This window comes from Lynx rufus, unplaced genomic scaffold (assembly GCF_022079265.1).
Source record: "Lynx rufus isolate CCGP_SWC_20201006 ecotype Redwood Valley unplaced genomic scaffold, mLynRuf1.p SCAF_7, whole genome shotgun sequence".
In the NCBI taxonomy this organism is placed as follows: Eukaryota; Metazoa; Chordata; class Mammalia; order Carnivora; family Felidae; genus Lynx; species Lynx rufus.
Genome location: NW_025814889.1, coordinates 94,264,785 through 94,286,594, shown reverse-complemented (window position 1 = coordinate 94,286,594; position 21,810 = coordinate 94,264,785). Strand labels below are relative to the sequence as shown.

Here is a 21,810-nt window from a genome sequence, read left to right as displayed (position 1 = left end):
ACCCTGGACTTATCAATGTAGAAAAGGTCATCACAAAAGGCTTTTTATAGTGTCCATAACTTCATTTCTATAAAACTTCCACAATTTCTTATAAAGTGAAATCACTTTTGCCTATGTTTCATTAATCATTAATTAATCATTAATCATTGCTTATGATTCCATTAATCAACAGCTATAATTTATTATTTGTAGTTTACTGAAAATGAGTAGGCTCCACAGCTCAGTGGTTAGAGCCCTGGTCTTGTAGTTTACTGCATAACCTCATAACATAACTTATACCTAAACAACATAAATTTAAATGTATGCCATTTAACAACAACAACAAATTTTTTCTGGTTGTAATCCACCCATCCTAAAAGAAGACCATAAAAGAAGACCTAAAAGAAGACCATAATCCCTTACAGAAACGTTCCTTTGCATTTGGTTGCCTTATACTAAACATAGTAGGAGATCTCTATTTAGGGAGTAAGAAGAAAAAGTTTACACAGAACCTAACTCTTCTTGGGGCTTGGTCAATTAAGCATCCAACTCTTGATTTCAGCTCAGGTCATCCATGAGCTCACAGCTGATGAGATCAAGTCCTGCATCAGGCTCTTCATTGACAGCATGGAGCCTGCTTGGGAGTCTCTCTCTCCCTCTTTTCTCTCTCTCTCTGCCCCTCCCACGTGTACATGCTCATGCATGGGTTCTCTCTCAAAACAAATAAACTTTAAAAAAAAAAAAAAAGAAGAACCTCTTCTTTAAATGAGGCACATTCAAAAAATAAAATGAGGCACGTTCAAGTTAGCCTTTCAAGTTGGCCATATTTGTGTTTCATGAGAGGCCTAGAAGAAACAGGACTAAAGAGGGCCTAAGGCTATTTCTGGAATAGTACTCTATTATGAGTAATTTCTGCTATCAAACAACAACAATCAAAACATTTAATTTTTTCTTTTTTTTAATGTTTATTATTCTGAGAGACAGGGTGCAAGTCGGGGAGGGGCAGAGAGAGGGAGACACGGAATCTGAAGCAGGCTCCAGGCTCCGAGCACTGTCAGCACAGAGCCTCATGCGGGGCTTGACCTACGAACTGCAAGATCATGACCTGAGCTGAAGTCAGATGCTCAACTGACTGATCCCATTCAGGCGCCTCATCAATCAAAACATTTTAAAAGGAGGCAGATGAGAGCTAACAAACTCCTATCAAAATAAGGTGCAAGAACAAAAAATACTTGAAACCCAAAAGAGAAAAGGGAGAGAGTCTGTATATAAAAAAACAAAGACGGGACACCTGAGTGGCTCAGTCAGTTGAGTGTCCAACTTTGGCTCAGGTCATCATCTCACGGTTTGTGAGTTCCAGCGCCACATTGGGCTCTGCACTGACAGCTCAGAGCCTGGTCCCTGCTTGGGATTGCATATCTCCCTCTCTCTCTGCCCCTCCCCAACTTGTGCACACACATGCACACATACACACTCTCTCTCTCTCTCTCTCTCTCAAAAATGAATAAACTTTGGGGCACCTGGGTGGCTCAGTCGGTTGGGCATCCGACTCCGGCTCAGGTCATGATCTTGCGGTTCATGAGTTCGAGCCCATCATCGGGCTTTGTGCTGACAGCTCAGAGCCTGGGGCCTGCCTCAGATTCTGTGTCTCCCTCTCTCTCTGCCCCTCCCCTGCTCATGCTCTGTCTCTCTAAAATAAGTAAAACATTAAAAGAAAATTTTTTTTAATGAATAAACTTTCAAAAAAAAAAAAGAAGGACACCTGGGTGGCTCAGTAGGTTAAGCAGGTTAAACTCTTGGTTTCGGCTCAGGTCATGATCTCACGGTTGGTGGGTCCAAGTCCCAAATCAGCTCTGGGCTGACGGTGCAGAGCCTGCTTGGAATTCTCTCTCTTCCTCTCTCTCCACCCCTCCCCGACTCGTGCTATCTCTTTCTCTCAAAAATAAATAAACTTAAAACACAAAATAAATTTAAAAAGAGAGAGACAAAGAAGGCTTACAGTAAATATGGCAAACTCAAGGCACATATACAGTACAGCTACTTTCCCTCCTTCAAAACTGGCTGCTATCGGTAACAGGTGACAGCTCCATGGTGCTTGGCAAAGGTCTCAGAAACCTCTAGATGGCTATTCCAGAGCAATGGGAGTTGTCAGACCAAACCAAACCCTGCCAATCCTGGTTTAGATGGACTAGAGGAATATCACAGAGAAAAACCATTAAGGAGGGAATGAGTGTAAGGAAAAACAGTAAGAGCTGCAAGTATCTACTCAAGTGGGTTTTTTTGGTGTTTGTTTGTTTGTTTGTTTGTTTTTCAGGTTATAGTGTTTCATTTAATCGTCACAACGAACTTTATGCTACTACTATTAAGACCATTTTATAGACAGGAAAAAAAGCCTGAAGTTTACAGAATTTTAAACAACTAACCTGCCAGAGTCTTACATGCAGTAAGTAGTGGAACTGGGCTCGAACACAGACCTGAGCACTTTACCATTCTGCTTAAGGGACTGTGGATTTCAACAATTGACCTAACCCTCTATCCATCCCCCCGCCGCGTAAATCAACCAGAAGAGATTTTTTTTAATACAATTCTAATTATTTAAGTAATATCGTGTTTCAAAATGAAAGCCTGAAAACATAATGGATGTACCATAATTCAGATCTTTTTTTATTGCTTTTATAATTACTATTTTTAATGAACAGCCTATACATAAATTTCTGTGCACATTTTTATCCCATTTTTACGGTATTATAAATGGAATTCTGGGTCAAAGAGTGTGAGTACATTCTGCTAGGACATCTGATTTTAATATTACTGAAATGATGAAGGGATGATGGCTCCTTGAGAAAAACAATGATGCCTTCTTCTCCCTTGCATCCACAACACTTAGGTACACAAGCACGTGTTTGCTAAATGCCAAATGAAGGAGGTTTCTCTTCCCTTAGCACACAGTCTCAGAAAGGAGATATGAGAAGACAACAATCATGCCAAATGTCAAAGTCATCACTGAGCTGCGTAAAACTCTTCTTAGGAAGAAAAGAGCATGAACATTGACACTGCTAATACATTTCTGTTGAAAAGAGTTTGGGTATCTTATAGTTAAAGAACACAGAATTTTAACACGTATGTAACACATGGAGGATGCTATTTCTCTGAGTTTAAATTATTATCTAAATGCCATAATCTACTATTGTCCATGAAGTTCATTTCAAAACATGTTCATATACAAAATTCAAATAACTAAATATCTTAATAGTACTAAATTTGTCATTTTACTTTGATTTTCTATCAAAAAATCATCATCTATTATCATCAGATTCTAATGATATTATAGTAGGTAATCTCCCCACAAAGATGAAAGAGAGATTCACTACAATGTGCCAGGCACTGATCTAGCACTAAGTATTAATTTAATCCTCACAACATTACATGGTAGATATTATTATTATCTCTATAGGTTAAAAAACAAATGAAGCACAGAGAGGTTAAGAAACTTGCTTATTTATTTGAACCCAGGCATTCTCACTACACCTCTAATCACCACCCACAATGGACCCCCTGTAACAAGCAAAAAGCACTTAACAGTTACTGGCACAGCTTTCAGTGGACACTGGTGATAAAAGGGCATGATGACAATATGCTTGCAGAAAACAGGAAGTTCAATCAATCCACATGGATTACTTTCTCATTTAGTAAATATTTATTACCTATTATGGACCAAAAACTGTGTCAGAATGTGGGAGTGCTCTCCAAACCTTGTGGAACACTAGGTCGAAAAAAGAAAGAAGGCAGATCATATAATGTAGATATCTAGTGTAGACTGATCTAATGTAGCTAGAATAAAATAAAATTATCGACAGGTGTTATGGCACAGAAGGAGCAATTAATTCGGCCAAGGGCACTCAGAAAAGTTGCACAGAGGAGGAAATACCTCAACTCCACCTCGAATAACAGACTTTTACAGAAATTTCTCGGTAACAGTCTACCTCCTCAAATCACTCCCCACAGAAGGGCCAGGTTCTCACCGCTATGAAAACTGTTGCACAGCACAGAATATATCTTAGCACAGTGGACCATCTTGCGTTTGCTAAGGAGAGGGGAGAGGATGATGGAATAGGTTTGAGGAATCAGATCCTAGCCAACACACTGGGAACCAGACATAAAGAAGGAGCACATCTATCAATCCTAATTTTATAGCCAATACAGCTATAAAACTGCCTTCATTTGTTTGGCACACCTGTATCTTACTTCCTCTTTTTTTTTTTTTTAAACTAAACTTTAAAAATGAGAGGAATGTTAAGCAAGTTAAGCAGTTAAGCAAGACTGACCTTGACTCCTTCCTGAAACCTCACTTAAAAGGTCAGAAAAAGTATAAAACCCATTAAGAAAAACAGTGATGAAAGATACAACAACAAATTAGAGAAGTCAACAATATTCTGGAAGCTAGAAAAGGAGAAACGTGGTAACTAACCTAACAAGACCAAGAAACTCGAAGCCTAAACCCGAGAGGAAGAAGCCATCAAGAAGCAAGCTGATAAAGACAGAAAGTAGAATGGTTGCTAGGGGCTGGGGTGGAAGAAGGCATGGAGAGTTACAGTTTGGTAGGTACAGTTTCAGCCTGGCTGATGTAAAAATTCTGAAGACTGATGGGCAGTGTCGTGATGACTACAGAACAACGTGAATGTACTTAATACCACTGAATTGTGCACTTTTAAATGGCTAAATGGAAAATTTTATGTTATGTACATTTTATAATATTACCACAATAAAAAAGAGAAGTAAGCGGATTCATGCTAGCTAAATTCAGGCACTGGAAGCATGATGAAGACAAAAATGCAGCATGAAAGCTAGAAACAAGAGATGACAGGCTGGAAGTTCACTTCAGTGCCCTCCTCCCGAAAACCAATATTCTCCCCATGTCTGAAGAAAGAAAGTCTAGAGATCCATCTCTGGAGAAGATGGAGCACAGACCCTGATCTTAAGAACACAAGCCACAACTGAGAGCAAGACAAAATTCCTTACTCAAAACAGGAAGAATTATGTGAAAGTCTGCATTCCATACAGGATATAGAAGGCAGTCTCCAAGAAGAAAAAGGAACTAAGATTACCTGATGTATCCAGCCATGTTGAAAGCATCTTAGATCTGTCAGAGAATTGCAAGTGGAAAATAATAGGTACATAAAATTTTAAACTTGGATAATTACTTGAGAAAACAGTAAGTTGGACAATAAAGGAAATGCAATAATAGTGAATTCTGTAACTCAGCTGTGAAAAATATTTGCACAGTCATAATAATTAAAATACTAAATAAAGAAGTTACCCAAAAAAGCTGATATCCTATAGTAGGAACAGGACAGAAAACGAAGTTTACGTAAGTGTTTGCAGGTAGTAGATTAATTACAATGACTAATCCTCATTTTTCTCAGAAGGAAGTTAAAATGAACTACTACTAAAATGAAAAGCCAACACAAAGCAGAACCGACTTAAAAAAATACAGGCAAATATCAGAACAAAAAGCTAAAAGAACTGAAACTATGTTCCTCTAAAGATTGGGAATTAGAGGTAAAAAGAGGACAGATGGGCAATTGCTGTTTGTTCATAAGCACTGAAATGTTATTCAACTTTTCCAACTACATATACAATTATCACTTTAATTAATTAATTAATTAATTTTGAGAGAGAGAGAGAGAGAGAGAAGGAGAGAGAGAATCCCAAGCAGGTTCCGCACCGTCCGCACAGAGCCCAACGTAGGACTCAATCTAACAAACTACAAGATCACGACCTGAGCTGATATCAAGTATCAGACTCAACCAACTGAACCATCCAGGAGCCCCAATTATCACCTTAATTTTTAAATAAAAATTTAAAGAGGTAAAGCAGATTTTGTCATGCTAAAAAGACCTAAAATGAATATATATCATTTTTTCAAACTATGTATTATGTTGATTTCTGTTAATTCTTAGAATTTTCAGGAGTACTGAGGTCCACAGTACTAAGTGTCTTTCCTATAACACAATTCATGAACTGATACAGTATGCAATTCACCAGAGAAATACTTTGGGCATGTAGCAATTCTAAAGCCTAACTGTTTAAAACTACTCCATAAACATAGTGTTTTATTTATTCCATTCCCCCTAAGAACATACATTTGGATATATTTATACAAAAGCTTATATTATTTGTAACTCTTGGGTCAAATCCAAATTTTGACATTTTCAATGGCTAGCATTTGTAAGCACCAGTAATGATAGTGTTGAATTTACATTTAAGTCTGAATGCCAAACAATACAAACGGACAAACTGAAAGGCTACCCTTATGGAAAAACATACAAAAAGTACTAACTATGCAGAAGAAAACAGGAAACAATCTTATCTGCAAGAACTGTAGCAACTTGCAACTTTTTAAAAGTCACATTCTTGTGGGCACAAATTCACCAACTAAATATAATCTAATTAACATATTTCTTCTACACAGTCAAAACCAAGAACCTCATTCCAGAAAAAGAAAATGCTTCAAAGCACAAGATTAAAACTATGAAAACCTACATCAGAATCTATTAAATTTTTTTTAAAAAATTAACGAAGTTCAAGGGGCGCCTGGGTGGCGCAGTCGGTTAAGCGTCCGACTTCAGCCAGGTCACGATCTCGCGGTCCGTGAGTTCGAGCCCCGCGTCGGGCTCTGGGCTGATGGCTCAGAGCCTGGAGCCTGTTTCCGATTCTGTGTCTCCCTCTCTCTCTGCCCCTCCCCCGTTCATGCTCTGTCTCTCTCTGTCCCCAAAATAAATAAACGTTGAAAAAAAATTAAAAAAAAAAAAAAAATTAACGAAGTTCTTTTCAAATAAAGATAAAAACAATGAGACTTGCTTTCCCTTTCCAGTACTAATGGACTATGCTGATTTACAACACAGAGCTCAATTTCATGTCCTGACTATATAACAAATTTCCAAATATAAACAACTATTAGAAAGGCTTAAGAGCCTTAAAATCGTAGACAATAACCCCCCTCCCCCTTTTCCATGGCTTCAGTTACCTGTGGCCAAGTCCAGTCCAGAAACAGATGATCCTCCTGACACAGTGTCAGAAGGTCGATAGCACCAATGCTACATCACAATGCCCACGTCACGCACTTCACTTTATCTTAGCACGTACTCATTTTATCATCTCACATCATCGCAAGAAGGGTGAGTACAGTACAGTAAAGATATTTTGAGAAAGACAACATTCATATAACTTTTATTACAATATATTGTTATAATTGTTCTATTTTATTGGTTATTGTTGTTAATCTCTTACTATGTCTATTTCATAAATTAAACTTTATCATAGGTATGTATGTGTATAGGAAAAAACATAGTATATATAGGGTTTGGTACTATCTGCGGTTTCAACTATCCTTGAACATATTCCCTATGGATGAGGGGGGCTACTGTATGTTATATTATTTACACTGAACCCCCATATAATGAAACAAGAAATAGAGTCGGACATACAGCAACCAAAGAAAACCTCAAGTATTTATCACTGAGTGCCCACATGTCAGGGAACATGAAAGCAACATGCATAGGAGACAAGACTCTGCACTCAAGGAGTCTGAAATTTAGCAAAATGCAGAAAAAGTGTGAAGTGTGTGTGGTGGGGCTGCCAAGAACTAAGATATGAAAACAATTCATGAACATAAAAGAATGAAACTGCTAAGTATTAAACTATAAAACATAAACAATAATAAATTTAGAGAAAGATAATAATTGCCTTGAAAATGGAAACAGGCATTGAACTGGGCCTCAAAGAAGTAGAACAGCATTTGAAGTGCTGTATCCTTAAATTTTTTCATAATGAAATACTGAAGGCAAATGCATGCAAAATTTCAAAAAAGTGATCTGAAAGAGAACTGACTCAGAAAAAAGGAAAATAAACGAAATAATAAATAGAGGGGAAAACTTTCCACAAAGTAAAACTTAACCAACAACCATATATCCTGTATATCAATAAAGATAATAAATATTATTTTCATTAGTCTCATTCCATTATTTGAGGAAGAATAGGAGTGTTGTAATCACACTTCCATAATGAGACAAACAAAATTTTGCTTAGCAACAAAACTATGCAAGGACAGCTGAGATCCTGATTCCCAATCCTATCATCTACCCATTATCCTACACACAACTTTACATGGTAAGTATTTTACAAAGAACTGACTTCATTATCAACCTCAATCTCCTATAACAACCCAAGTATTAATGCTATAGCCACTATAAAAAAGAAACAATACCCATTTTTGATTAAGTATGATAAAATACACAATAGCCGAATGGGTCTCACTTAAGACCATGAAACTTTCATGACTCGAACCATGGTCTTTCCAGTAAACTGAGATATGCTACCATTCTAACGTGTCCTCTAATCAGCGGGCCATTCTAATGGTCAGTGAAAGGGAGAATGATGCTCGGGCAGCAAATTTCACAGCTAAAGTTATGGTATCAAGGAATTCCTATACAGAATTTTTTCAGTTTTATCTAAATTATTTGGGTTGTAAGCTGACAACTACATAAATAGGGATTAAAAATCAAAGAAGGGGCACCTGGCTGGCTCAGTCATTAAAGTACGTGACTCTTAATCTCGGAGTCCCCCCACACTGGGAGTAGAGATTACTAAACAAACAAACAAACAAACTTGAAAAATGCTTAATATGGGAGTAGAGATTACTAAATAAATAAACTTGAAAACTTAAAAAGAAAAATACTTACTATACCTAAATGAAACACTGTAAAATAATATTCATGAAATGCACAAGTTATTATGCCATATGGTTATTAGTCACACAGACTTACAAGCTTTCTCAAAAATTATAATATTACTTTTTATACCTAAACTTTTCCCTTCTCTAAACTAATATGATTTTATTAGCTTCCCCACATCTATAAATGATATCCATTCTTACTAGTGTATCCCAAACTAGATTAACATTCATCACAAACTGAAAAACACTCACTGGTCCAGCAGGAGTCATGGTCCCTTATGTTCTCTCTTACTTTCTTCTGTTTCTCCAGTCACCAAAGCAGAAGATTCTCAATGCTTCCCCATTACACTGCCACCTGAAACACCCCTGAGCAGTAGCCAGAAGCTCCCTCCTCCATCCACAGAAATCCGCCACTGAATTAATTGATCTCATTTACTTAGTATACAAAGGGTGTGGGGCGTCTGGGTGGCTCAGTCGATTGAGTGTCCAACTAGATGTCGGCTCAGGTCATGATCTCACAGTTTGTGGGTTCAAGCCCCACACTGGGCTCTGCACTGACTGGACAGAGCATACTTGGGATTCTCTGTCTCCCCCTCTCTCTGTCCCTCCCCTGTTCATGCTTACTCTTTAAAATAAATAAACTTTTTAAAAAGCAACGGGTATAATTAAGTTTCCTTTCAATATTTTTATGTGTGTTTATGTGTGACTGAGAGGAGCAGGGAAAAGAAGTCTTGAAAGGAGGCACAAGAAGAGCCAAGGACAACCTTCAGCCCTCTAAAGTAGCTGTGACATAGTACACAAAGCAATGTACCTGGAGTAGAGGACCAGAGTCTTAATCCCAGATCTGCCACTTTACTACATCTTAGTTGAGTGACCTCCTTCTAGTACTTCTACTTGCCATGTTTAGCCTCCAATAGCACATCTTGGGAACTACTTGAACTTAGCAGAGTCTTTGATGATGATGATGATGATGACGAGGACGACGTTGACGACGACAATGATGATAAAGCAAAAGGAAAAGAAGCAGAAGCAGCAGAGGTAAAAGAAATAGAAACACAGAAATAGAAATAAATGTGGTGCAGCTGATGGTGATAGTAGTAAGCTTCAGGAATTGGTCAACATTTGAAGGCTACAATATCAAGATACTGGAGGATCCTATGATTCTGGTAACTGACTTTAAAAAAGCATGAATCGTTGTGTAAACTGTAATTTAAAATCGTATTTACTTAATCAACATTTACATACTGTTTATTATATGTATCACTAACTATTCTAAGCACAATTTATTTAATCTTCATAATAACCTTGTGACATAGGTACCAATATCCCCATTTTACAGATGGAGAAACTGAAACACACAGTTATTAAATTACTTAGCCAAGTTACTCAGCTAAGGGGTGGAGTCAGGATTCAAATTCAGGTAATCTGACTCTCAAATCCATGCTCTTACTCACTCCACTAAGCAGCTATGTAGCTGTGGATGGATTATTTCCACTTACTTCTGGATATATTGTCTGATTTTTAGCACACATCTTTCTGCGTACATCTGTCTTAGATTAATGTTTAACATTTTATTCTCTGAACCTATCAGTACGGAAATAATAGTGGGTATCAAGAACAAACCAGAAACTGAGATCATTGTTTAGTCAATCATAGTCACAAAGTCAATAATAATAACAATTACTAAAGCACTAGTCTTCCAGGAATTTATTATTTTTAGTTTTCTGAAAAATATATCAGTTCATGTGTCATGCACATACACAAACACAAAGAACACGGACATGAACATGTATTAAATTATTAGTCTGTTTCAATGATCATGTGTTAGACTAGTTGAATATCTGACCAACAAAATATACCCTAATGGATACAGTTAGAAACCATTTAATTTTAGGAACATTTCACTGATAATTCTAAAAAAGTCTACATAAACTTCCATATCTTACTAAAAATTAAATTATACAATTTTTAATTGCTGCCACCACAAAGTTTTATCTAATAGATGAGTATAGTATTAACATTAGTCTCATTAAATATATTTAATAGTTCTTAATAGTATTATACCTTGTTAAAATAATTTCCCCTAAAGAACACATATCAGCACTTCCCAAATTTATAAGCACAATTATATTTGTAGTACCATTCTAAAATATTGTATAAACTAGAAAGAGGACTAAAAGCTAACTGTAACTTTACGAAGGACCTGAGATCAAACCAAATGTTATACAACCCAATTAAATCAACAAAATCAAATATATTCTTTGGAACACAGAACCACAAACCAAACTTCTGGAAGTCTTATTAACATTAAGACAATAAACTAAATTTGAAACAATTCCCAGAAGTGTTAATGCTAGATGTGACTCTTCTCCATGAGGAGAAATTTATACAAAATAAGCATGTCTTAAAAGCCAACTCAAACAGTGTTAGGGTGAAAATAAAAGACATCTGAAGACAACTTTACTAACATTAGGAAAAAATTTTAGGTTAAAGTAGTATAAAAAGATTAATTGAAGACTATACAAAGAGAAAAGAAAACTTAATGAAACAGAACGGGTAGGAGTGTTCTTATTAACCAAAGATGAAAATAACAAAGAAACAACAACAAAAACAAAAATCGAGGAACTCGTGCAAAAACATTTTTTGGAATTTGCATTGAAAATTAACAATACAGAGTAATCATCAGAAAATACGAGGTCCCATTTAAAGCCTAAAAGAACATATATCACATTTTTCTGTGCATATTCAATTAAGACTTTTCCTCCAATACAAATACACAAAAGGTTTTTGTTGGTACAATTTACTATGCCTATTCTCAGCCCTAGGATATTTTTTTACCCAATCTCAAATTGGAAATGGGATGCTATCTGTCCTCAAAATGTCGAGTTACTGGCAGAAACACAGTTCCATGTCTAATAAAACTTTCATGCTCCACTACAAGTCTTTTAAGTGGTATTCTTGTTTATGTGTAACTAAGACCACCTGTGTATTTTAAAATATAAATAAAAACGTATGGGATATACTGTTCACTGATTCAATGGATGTGAATTTTCCCCTAGTCTCAGAATACAATCTTAGCACTTATCACTAAACCTTACTGTTAAACAGATTAATTCATATTATATGTATCTCTCATTTCATGGAAATTAGTTTTCCAAGGTTAGCTACACAGTGAATTCTACTTTCCCACCACTGAAAAAGCAGACAAATGTTCCCACAGAAATATACTCCCAATACATAAGCCAAAAACTGTCTCCTGCAAAGGAAGGTTGATACTTCCTTTGCTCCCATTTCCTTACCGGTAATATCAGGTACCATACGACATCCAGTACCTTTTAGGAATGGAAAGTGGAAATGTGTTAAGAGTTAGAAGATTTCTACAACCAGATGCACAACTTAGGAAGCATGGAATTAGAACTGGTTGTCCATTCACTCACATCAGACTCTGTGATTCTACTCTGATGATGAAGGGAAAGTTTTATGTGTGTGTTTTTAAAGTTATAATAATATGCATTAAACCAAAAAAGACATTTTTACATTATAAGAACTTTTCTACCTGAAAAAAATGTATTTTGTAATGGGATGCCATTGTTAATATAGTAGACAGGTTATTTTCTTCTATAAATTACACTTTGTTTCATTAGTCTTCCTAAATAAACTCTCATTTCAGTCTCCTAAATAAACTCTCATTTCAGTTCCCCAGATCTATGCTTTAAATTCTTTTAGAAGCTCTGTATCTTAAAAAATTAGTAAAAACTTTTAATACTATTTTCATGGCGGGGGAGGCAAAAAACCCTTGGCAATCTTATTTCTATAAAATAGCTAAATTCTGAGCCCCAGGGGTGAAGGAGGAATTGAGAACCTATCCTTTCACTCTGCTTCCTCCCCTGAACCACCATTCCCTATCTCATTCCTAGCACTCAAGAGGAAAATGGAGAAACACTGCTCCACCACTTTGGCCACTTCCTACTAATTACTTCTGCCCAAACTCCTGTTAGGAACCCAAATGGAAATCCATTACCATCACTGCAGAGGCTCATGATATCTAATAAATGTACTGAGGAAGGCCGTTGATGCTCGTCTTTACACACAGTAGAGGCAACTGCAACACTTATTGGCAGCCATGCAATGGGGACTGTCTGTGGCAAGCAGAATTGTAAGATCCAAGATTTCTGCTTCCCAGCATATATACCCTGCATAATCCATGGGACTGTGTATATGATGGGATTTCAGTCCCATGATTAGGTTAACTTTTAAAAAGTTGACTTTAAGAAAAAGTGATTATCCAGGTAGGCCTGAGCTAGCCACAGAAGTCCTTTAAAACTAGGTGTAGAAATAAGACAGAGAAGCCAGGGAGATTGGAGGGTGAGACAGACTAGACATGAGGGATATTCTCCAAAACTGGCTTTGAGGATGGAAAGGGCCATGTGGCAAAGAATGTAATGGCAGTATCTATGAGCTAAGTGTGGCTCCTACTTAACAACCAGCAAGGAAATGGGATCTCAGTCCCCCAACTGCGAAGAAATGAGTTCTGCCAACAATCTAAGCTTTGGAAGATCCTCCAGACAAGAACTCAGCCCAGATGACAACCTGATTTCAGCTTTGTGATACCCTCAGTAGACAATCCAGCCACACTGTACCCAGACTCCTGACATACAGAACCGTGAGTTAATAAATGAGTGTTGTTTTAAGCAGAGTTTGTGGTAATTTGTTACACAGCAATAGAAAACTAATATAGGGGCTCCTGGGAGGAAAAGGGTATAGGCTGCTACTGCAGCAGGTTTCCTTTTACCAATAGCAGCACCACAGCAGGAAGACCTGACAGAACATAAATTTGCCTGAAATCTAAAGAGGGTCACCATAATGCCGAACATGCTTGGAAACTGGAAACTGCCCTGCTTTCATTTCCTTCATATTTATCAGCACCAGACTATTTATATTAATTTGTTTGCTGTTTGTTTTATTCACTGGAATGAAAGCTCCATCAGAACAGGGGTATGTCTTATTCTCTGGTACGTACCCAGTACCTTAAAAAACGCCTGGCACATAGGCAGGCAGTAAGTATTTCCTGAATGAATAGTCCACAACCCAAATTGACAGTAAATTGTTACATGAGGTTTCTTAGAAGAAGAAACTGAAATAACTACATTACCAACTGGATACAGAGCACCCAGCAAAGTCCATCTTAACAAATAATTTCCCTTTAATACAAAGGATATATGTTTATACATAGTTGTTTCCCATATGCTTTCATAGACGCCTGAACCGATATAATCCATTAAAGAATGTTTGTAGCCTGGTAAATATATCAACAATAATAGAATGGCATTTTAGTAAACAATGTGGTCATGAAATCCCAACATAAAACTGCTGAGGAATTTACTTTCAGTTGATGGGGCCAATTCAAATCCTTGCCTCTTCTGACACAACTACCCCACACTCTGGAGAGCCAAAGTTGAAGAATCCTGATGGGCTTGAAGAAGCTCAGAGCCAGAAAAATCTCCAGGTAAGCAGTATTATTTCTACAGAGTGGATCACATTTCCATCTGGTTTCTTTGTTGTAATCAATCGAATGCTGCTCAAAATAAATTTAAAATAAGTTTAAAAGCCCTCCTACAATACAAAAGAAGTATCTTAGTAATTACGCTTCCACTAGATGCAGACTACAGACTCTGGCACTTTCAAAGAGCATATAATGGCAAAAGAGATACCCAGTTCTCTTTTAACACATTTCTTTTCTGCCAGAACCAATTACTTCTACAGCAGTTCCCAACTTAAACACAGTACATTCCAAAAAATGATTTCTTGGTTGGCTGCTTGGGAGTCATGAGTGTCTTTTTGCCCCACAGAATCACTGTTATACTGGTGGTTAGGTGATGCGGTACTATACTTCAGGTATGTTACAGGGTTTTGTGGCCTGGCAACTACTGCTATGTGTTTTGTCTACTACTATTTCATCTCATTCCTTAAAAGAGGGCAAGGGACTGAGGCTGTATCATCACATGTATTAATTTAATGAGTTTTCTTAAGTACTGAAATTCCTAAATAAGCCTTTTTTTAATTTAAAATGGTTAATCTTAAATCAGAACCACCAAATTCGGCTTGAAATTAAGTATGGAAAGCACATGGTCTACTTAGATATTCTTTAAAATAAATTTTATAATGCAGAGAACAAAGTACTATCATAGGTAATTCACAGAATGATTTTATTATTATAAATTCAAAGAACTTCTAAAATATGTTCAGAGTTCAAGGACAAACTTTCATTTTAAGGATAACAAAAATAAAAGTGAAGAGTTAGTACACTAGTTTCACCGACCCACCAAAAGTAAAAAGAACTTCACATCCATGACCAGTGTTGGTTCATACCCTGGAATATGACTCAGAGACAAAAACTCTGCATAATAACTATTTTACAAAATTTTCCCTATCCCTATGAAGATATACAATCAAATTTTCTCAAAATAGGATCTAAAAAGGGGGAAGGGGAATTCTTCTCTAGAGGAACAGTAATTATAAGCACACACGTGTATACATGTATATGTGTCATGTATTTGTGTATATATATGGCATGTTTACACCTGGGCCTACAGATTTCATTTACTGAATCATTACTATAGACGTAACTAGTCTGCTAAAAATCTCTGTCACAAGAATAAGAACGCGACCAAAGTATTGTTCTAACAGTTACTCATTTCAAAGCCAGGAATGGATTTTCCTAACGATTGTCTTGTATCTTCTCCACATGTTCGTTCACTATTTATACCCAGATATAACTTGCTAGCACACCAAGAAAGTATTTTATCAATCTCTACGTGTTTGCCAATGAGAAGTGGCTGAATCCAGATATATGAGAATCATCAGAATGCAGAAACTTCTTGGTGTGCATTAAACAGACAACACCGCATCTTGATATGTAAGTTATCAAAAACCTTTCCTTGATTTTTCGACAGCATCACACATACCTTTTTGAAACTCTCAAAGACTTACAGGACATCATCGCTCTCTCCCGGTTCTCATTTGTCTGACCACTAGCTGCCTGTATTTCCACAGCAGATTCCTCTTCCTGTGCCACACCTCAGCATTTCCCAAAGCATGGGATATATACCACAGTAGGTGGCACATATATAATAATGAATCACTTCATGAGAAAGTTATTAGCTTGTCAAACCCGTGGGCCGTCTAATTACAAAGTCTTACTGTTTTTTCATCTCATTTGGTTTTTTATTTACACTGAGTAGACTTAAACTCAGAGGATTTAACAGGCAACAATATCTAGCTAAAATTTAACACCATCAATTTTGGCATCATCACTTTCATTTTTGCATTGCTAATTGCTTAAAGCAAGTGATATTCATTTGCCATTTTTACTACCAATGTAAGGTTTCCCTTTAAAATAAATGTACTGGGGCGCCTGGGTGGCGCAGTCGGTTAAGCGTCCGACTTCAGCCAGGTCACGATCTCGCGGTCTGTGAGTTCGAGCCCCGCGTCGGGCTCTGGGCTGATGGCTCGGAGCCTGGAGCCTGTTTCCGATTCTGTGTCTCCCTCTCTCTCTGCCCCTCCCCCGTTCATGCTCTGTCTCTCTCTGTCCCAAAAATAAATAAACGTTGAAAAAAAAAAAATTAAAAAAAATAAAATAAAATAAAATAAAATAAAATAAATGTACTTAAGTAAGAGAGTCATTTAAAGAACAACAGTAAGGAAATAACTGTATTTTCAAGTGGTCCTAAAAAACTGATGTGTCAGAAACACTGTTCTGACCAGAAATGTGGCTATTTCTAAACTCAATTCTTTCTCCACATTTTCTCACTGTGATCACCTCAAATACTCAGCTAAGCTCCAGATCTCAACTTAAGATATTGTGCCAGCACATCTAATTCAATACCTCCAAATAAAACCCATTCTCTTCTCGATCACTCTATCACTACCAATACCACTAACAACTTCACCATCAAAAGCTAGCCAAATTCCCCTTTACCATTGGTCATACAATCTCAAAACCTAGGCATTAACTTTGTCTATTCACTGAATTCCAGCAGTTGCCACTTCATTCCACAAACACCTGTTGGGTTCCTGCTGCATATGAAATAAAATCATGTCATCTTAGAAAGTCAGTTCTTTAAAAACTTCATAACCTATAAGAAGAGAATCTGGCCTTCTGGGCTCTTTCTCCAAAATCTGGTGTGGAGAGGCACACAGGAGGACGTAAGATGAAACAGAACTAAAAAGGAATGCCTGAGAATATTAAAAGTGGTTGTATTTCTAAATGATAGAAATAAAAGTAATACCTTCTTATTTTTCTGTATTTATACATTTACTATATTTTTATGATCAAGAAAAAAATATATTCCAAAAAATGTTCTCATCCAGACTTATTTACCCATTCCTATTCAAGCATCCTAGTTCAGACTCTCATTATGTCCTCTTGCCCAGCCTCTAACCTGACCTTTGTGAAGGCTGCTGCCCAATACATCATACATATGGTTGTGAGAATAATACTCCTGAAAAGTTACCTTTACTAAATTACTCTTCTGTTCAACAACTTTTAATGGCTCTCTATTGCTTATAACAAGAGTTACCTACTCTAGTAGCTTTTCAGGGATTACTATAATCTAACCCCAGTCCTATCAATATAAAAGAGAAAAAGGGTATTATCACAAGTCAAATATTAATGCTTTATCAGAAAGTTAAATGTAAGTTGAAACTATTTAAGACCCCAAATCTGGCACGCTATTCATAATTCTGCAGGCACCATTTTCTCAATATTCCTAAAATTCAAGGTTTTATTATATACTCAATTTTTGAACGACTCCATTTTCGAGAACTACACCAACAATACAGATTGAGTTCAGCATGCAAACTACAGTCCAGTCAAAAGGTATTAATGGATTTATCCATACAACAAGGATATACTTATACTGAAGGAGAGATATGAGAAAATAATTAATGGAATTTCTAATGTTATAAAATCAATACTAGCAGGAAAATGCTAGGTTACCAGGCACAAAATAAATTAAGCTGAATATATCCAATGTATAGTTTTTGCTCTAAGTCTCCATTAGTTTGAAGCAATTGGTATCTTTGTTCTGTAACATATCACCTAACGGTTCTAAACTCTGTAATATTTAGAAGGTATTTACTTAGCGCTTTTCTTATTAGTCCCTTTTGCCCAACAGCATGCCTTCTGGGCTGAAAGATAAAGTTGCAAAAAGCTCCTGTTCATACTGTTCTCCAACTCCCAAGGAACATCTAAATGCCTAGGGGATTCAGTTCTTATATCATTTCCAGAGAATATTAAATCAAAACCTAGAAGCCAAAGCGTGGGAGAACTTTCTCAGATGTAAGAATTAAATGCCAGGTAAGAACTTTGAAAATCCTGAGATTGATTGACTCCTTAAATTTTGTGCCTTAGGTGCCTCCTTGTTCTACCCTAGTACTGGCCCAGGTAGAGCCAGGGATACTGCTAAACATCCTTAATGCACAGGACAATCCTTCACAACAAAAAACTACTGCCCCAAATGTCAATAGTGCTAGAGTTAAGAAACCTTGGTGTAAATGAAAGAACCCTGTTAGAATCCCAACTCTAGGGGCGCCTGGGTGGCGCAGTCGGTTGAGCGTCCAACTTCAGCCAGGTCACGATCTCGCGGTCCGTGAGTTCGAGCCCCGCGTCGGGCTCTGGGCTGATGGCTCAGAGCCTGGAGCCTGTTTCCGATTCTGTGTCTCCCTCTCTCTCTGCCCCCTCCCCCGTTCATGCTCTGTCTCTCTCTGTCCCAAAAATAAATAAACGTTGAAAAAAAAAAATTAAAAAAAAAAAAAAAGAATCCCAACTCTACAACTTATTAGCTAAGTGACCTTCAGCAAATTATATAACCTCTCTAAGACAGTTTCCTCATGTTTAAAATGGACATCATGTTTATGCCAAAGGATTTAGGAGGATAAACTGACACAGAACCTATTAGACACCTAAAAATGTTAGCTTCCATTCTTCAGAGAGAGAGTACAAAAACCTCTATCAGAAGCAGAGCTCTGGCACTCTCAAAGATAATTCCAAAGTTATGAAAGACACATGGTACCGTAATTGATTTATTTTCTCAATCTCCTATCAAAGTCTAAGCAACTTAGAGACTTTAAAGGCAGAGTCCTTACCTTTGCATCCTCAGACTCTAGAACAAAGTAAACCTTGGGTAAATATCTGTTAAATGGACAAATAGGCAAATAAGTTCTAAGTATCTACCCACAACAAGGCATTCATTGCACTGCATTGGGGGAACTACCAAAGAATATAAGAAAACGTAATTCTTGTACTGCAGGAATTTAAAAATAGTAAGAAATACCTAACAAAACAAAATATACAGATACGTTTCATGGAATAGGCACTCAAAAAAAGCTCATGGGATGATGGGTAAAATTTGCATAAATGCTAAGGCCACAAATGAATATTAATTGCATGCACACAAAACTTAGAATTAAATAGATTTAATCAGGGAAAGGCCTATTTTTAATTAGTATAATCCTTCAGAGTACATGCAGCTAATATCTTCCAAAGGCAATGAAATGGTACACTTACTTAAAGAACAAACATCAAAATGACAAGTGCCATCATTTGTCCTTTTAGCAATACTTGGCTAAATTTCATAATTCATATGATGGTAGCATATTTAAACATATTCAAAGATGACTTTAAGCAGTTTTTTTGAACCACATTAGATTTTAATGGAAGCTTATCAAATTCCTAACATCCACAATCCATCTTAATTATCCTAAATGGTCTGAGACAGAGTAGACCAAAAGGGCTGATGCCCGAATGTCTGAGTACTTTGCTAAAAAGGCTGAGCTCCAGCATACCCAAAGTGTGTTAGAAGCAAGTTTTAAAATGCACAAATGTAACAATTATTTTTAAACCAACAATTTTAGAAAAATAGCAGTTCCTATCTAAAGCTTATATAAATATAAGACACTGGGTTTGCAAATGTCAGCAGAGTTTTAAGATCCCTTTCTAAAGTAATAGTCTCCTGTTTTGCTTGGTATCTTAATTTGCCTTTAGTTTCAAAACTAAGCTTGCCAACACTATTCCTCTCAAAACCTCAGGAATTCCATTACTAGTTTTAAGCTAAATTAAAGGAAAATAGACGTATTCAACCCATGGCAGAAGTATGCACAAAGTGTTTGTTGATGCTCATAAATAGACTGAGAAATTTAGACATGTCTGAAGGACAACGGCTGTATAGTCAACTGTTTTGCTCCACCAGGGAACCAAATAGAAAGAGAATTATTGCTACACTTCAAGTTACACCAGCTCAGATACCTTTAAACCAACTGGGATATAATAGAACACTCTCTTTAAGTCAGAGCCTTTGTGTATACTTTCTCTTCAGGGAAGAATGGTTGGAGTACCCTTAAAGAAATCCACACGTAACCAAGATGTCACTGACTGTCCTCTCCCCCAGAACAATGCTTAAAATGCCTTCAACATTGCCCACTCACTTGCCTCCAAAAAAATATAAAAGATTAAAAAAAAAACAAAAACTATAAATGCTTTACAGATGGTTCTTTGTCTTATCACTAGAAATCTTTTCTATTCCACTTTCCTATTCTCAGACTCTATAAACCTTCTGTCAATTACAGACATTTTCACTCTTCATCCCCCTCCATCACCTCCATCAAGTCTTAATTCATCTCAACTTACCTGAATTCCAGGTATCAGGACCTCCTGAATGGTACTAGTAAAAGGAAAGTTACTAAGAAGGAAAAGGAAGGAAAATCCTATCTTTTCCTCTTCCCAGCTCCCTCCCTCACCAGGTCCCAGCACAGCCAGGTAGCAACAAATGAAAGGACTTTCCATTTGTTGCTACCAACTTGAAGTTCATTCTACTGTAGTATCTCCCTCTTTTACCTCCAACTCATTCACTACCCCCTCCAGGCATTCTGCTCTTAAGGTATCACCCTAACTCTCCAGTTCCAGGTAATGGAAATCACAACAGCTCCATTAAGATAGGGATGCAGCAGAATGAATGAATTTCCACCAGTATTATTGAAGTGTTTCAAATATATTGCGATATAATAGGTTATCATTTTTTTATGGCTTGACCTAGTAAGCGAAACACCATTTTTATGCGACTTATTGGAAAAATAGGCTTCCAATTCCAAATTCCTTTTTTTTTTTAACTCACCCATCCCCTAGCCAAAACCCTTTCTAAATAATTCATTTACAAGATAGAGGCTACCTACGTTAAAAGAGTAAAATTACAAAGACTGCTAGTAATTAAAACAATACATTTTGGCAAAGTAAACAAGTGAATGTCGTCAGTAGTTTGTGCAATGCCAGTAATCAGTTTGCAATCACCTAATTAATAAAAATAAGAAAAATAAATCTAGTTATAAATAGCATATAACCAATCAGTGATCATACTTCTACAAACATTGCCTTATAAAACTAATATTCTAACTTCAGAAAGGAATACACCAAGAACAATTTTGCAGTATTTATCAAAAATCTTGGGGACACGTGGGTGGCTCAGTTAGCTGGGTGTCCAACTCTTGATTTCACTGCAGGTCATAATCTCACAGTTCCTGAAATGGAGCCATGCCGACAGCACGGAGCCTTTCTCTTCTCTCTCTCTCTCTCTGTCCCTCCCCGCCTTTTCTCTGAAGATAAATAACCATTTAAAAATAACTTTTACAAAAAACATTTTTTAAGTGTATCTACTTTGAGAGAGACAGAGACAGCACGAGTGGGAGAGGACAGAGAGGGAGAGAGAGAATCCCAAGCAAGCTCCATGCTGCCAGCGTAGAGCCCAACTCAAGGCTTGAACTCATGAAACCACGAGATCATGACTTGAGCCAAAGCCAAGATGGAACACTTAACCAACTGAGCCACCAAGGCGCCCCAACATTTAAAAAAAGTGTAATGCATATATGCATATATATAATGCATACACACACACACACACACAGTACTGGCAAAGAAATTCCACGTCTAAAACTTAAAGTACGGATATATTTGCAAAGGAGTGAAATATGCATACAATACTCAACTACCACATTATTTATAAAAGAAAAGATGGGTGGCTCAGTTAGTTAAGCATCCTACTCTTGAT

General features: G+C 36.9%; 1 protein-coding gene across 2 annotated transcripts in view; it reads right to left on the bottom strand.

Annotated features, from left to right (window-relative positions):
* FRS2 (fibroblast growth factor receptor substrate 2) overlaps positions 1 to 21,810 on the bottom strand; it is a 111,166-nt gene that overhangs the window by 71,149 nt on the left and 18,207 nt on the right. The gene's annotated exons all lie outside the window — the stretch shown is intronic.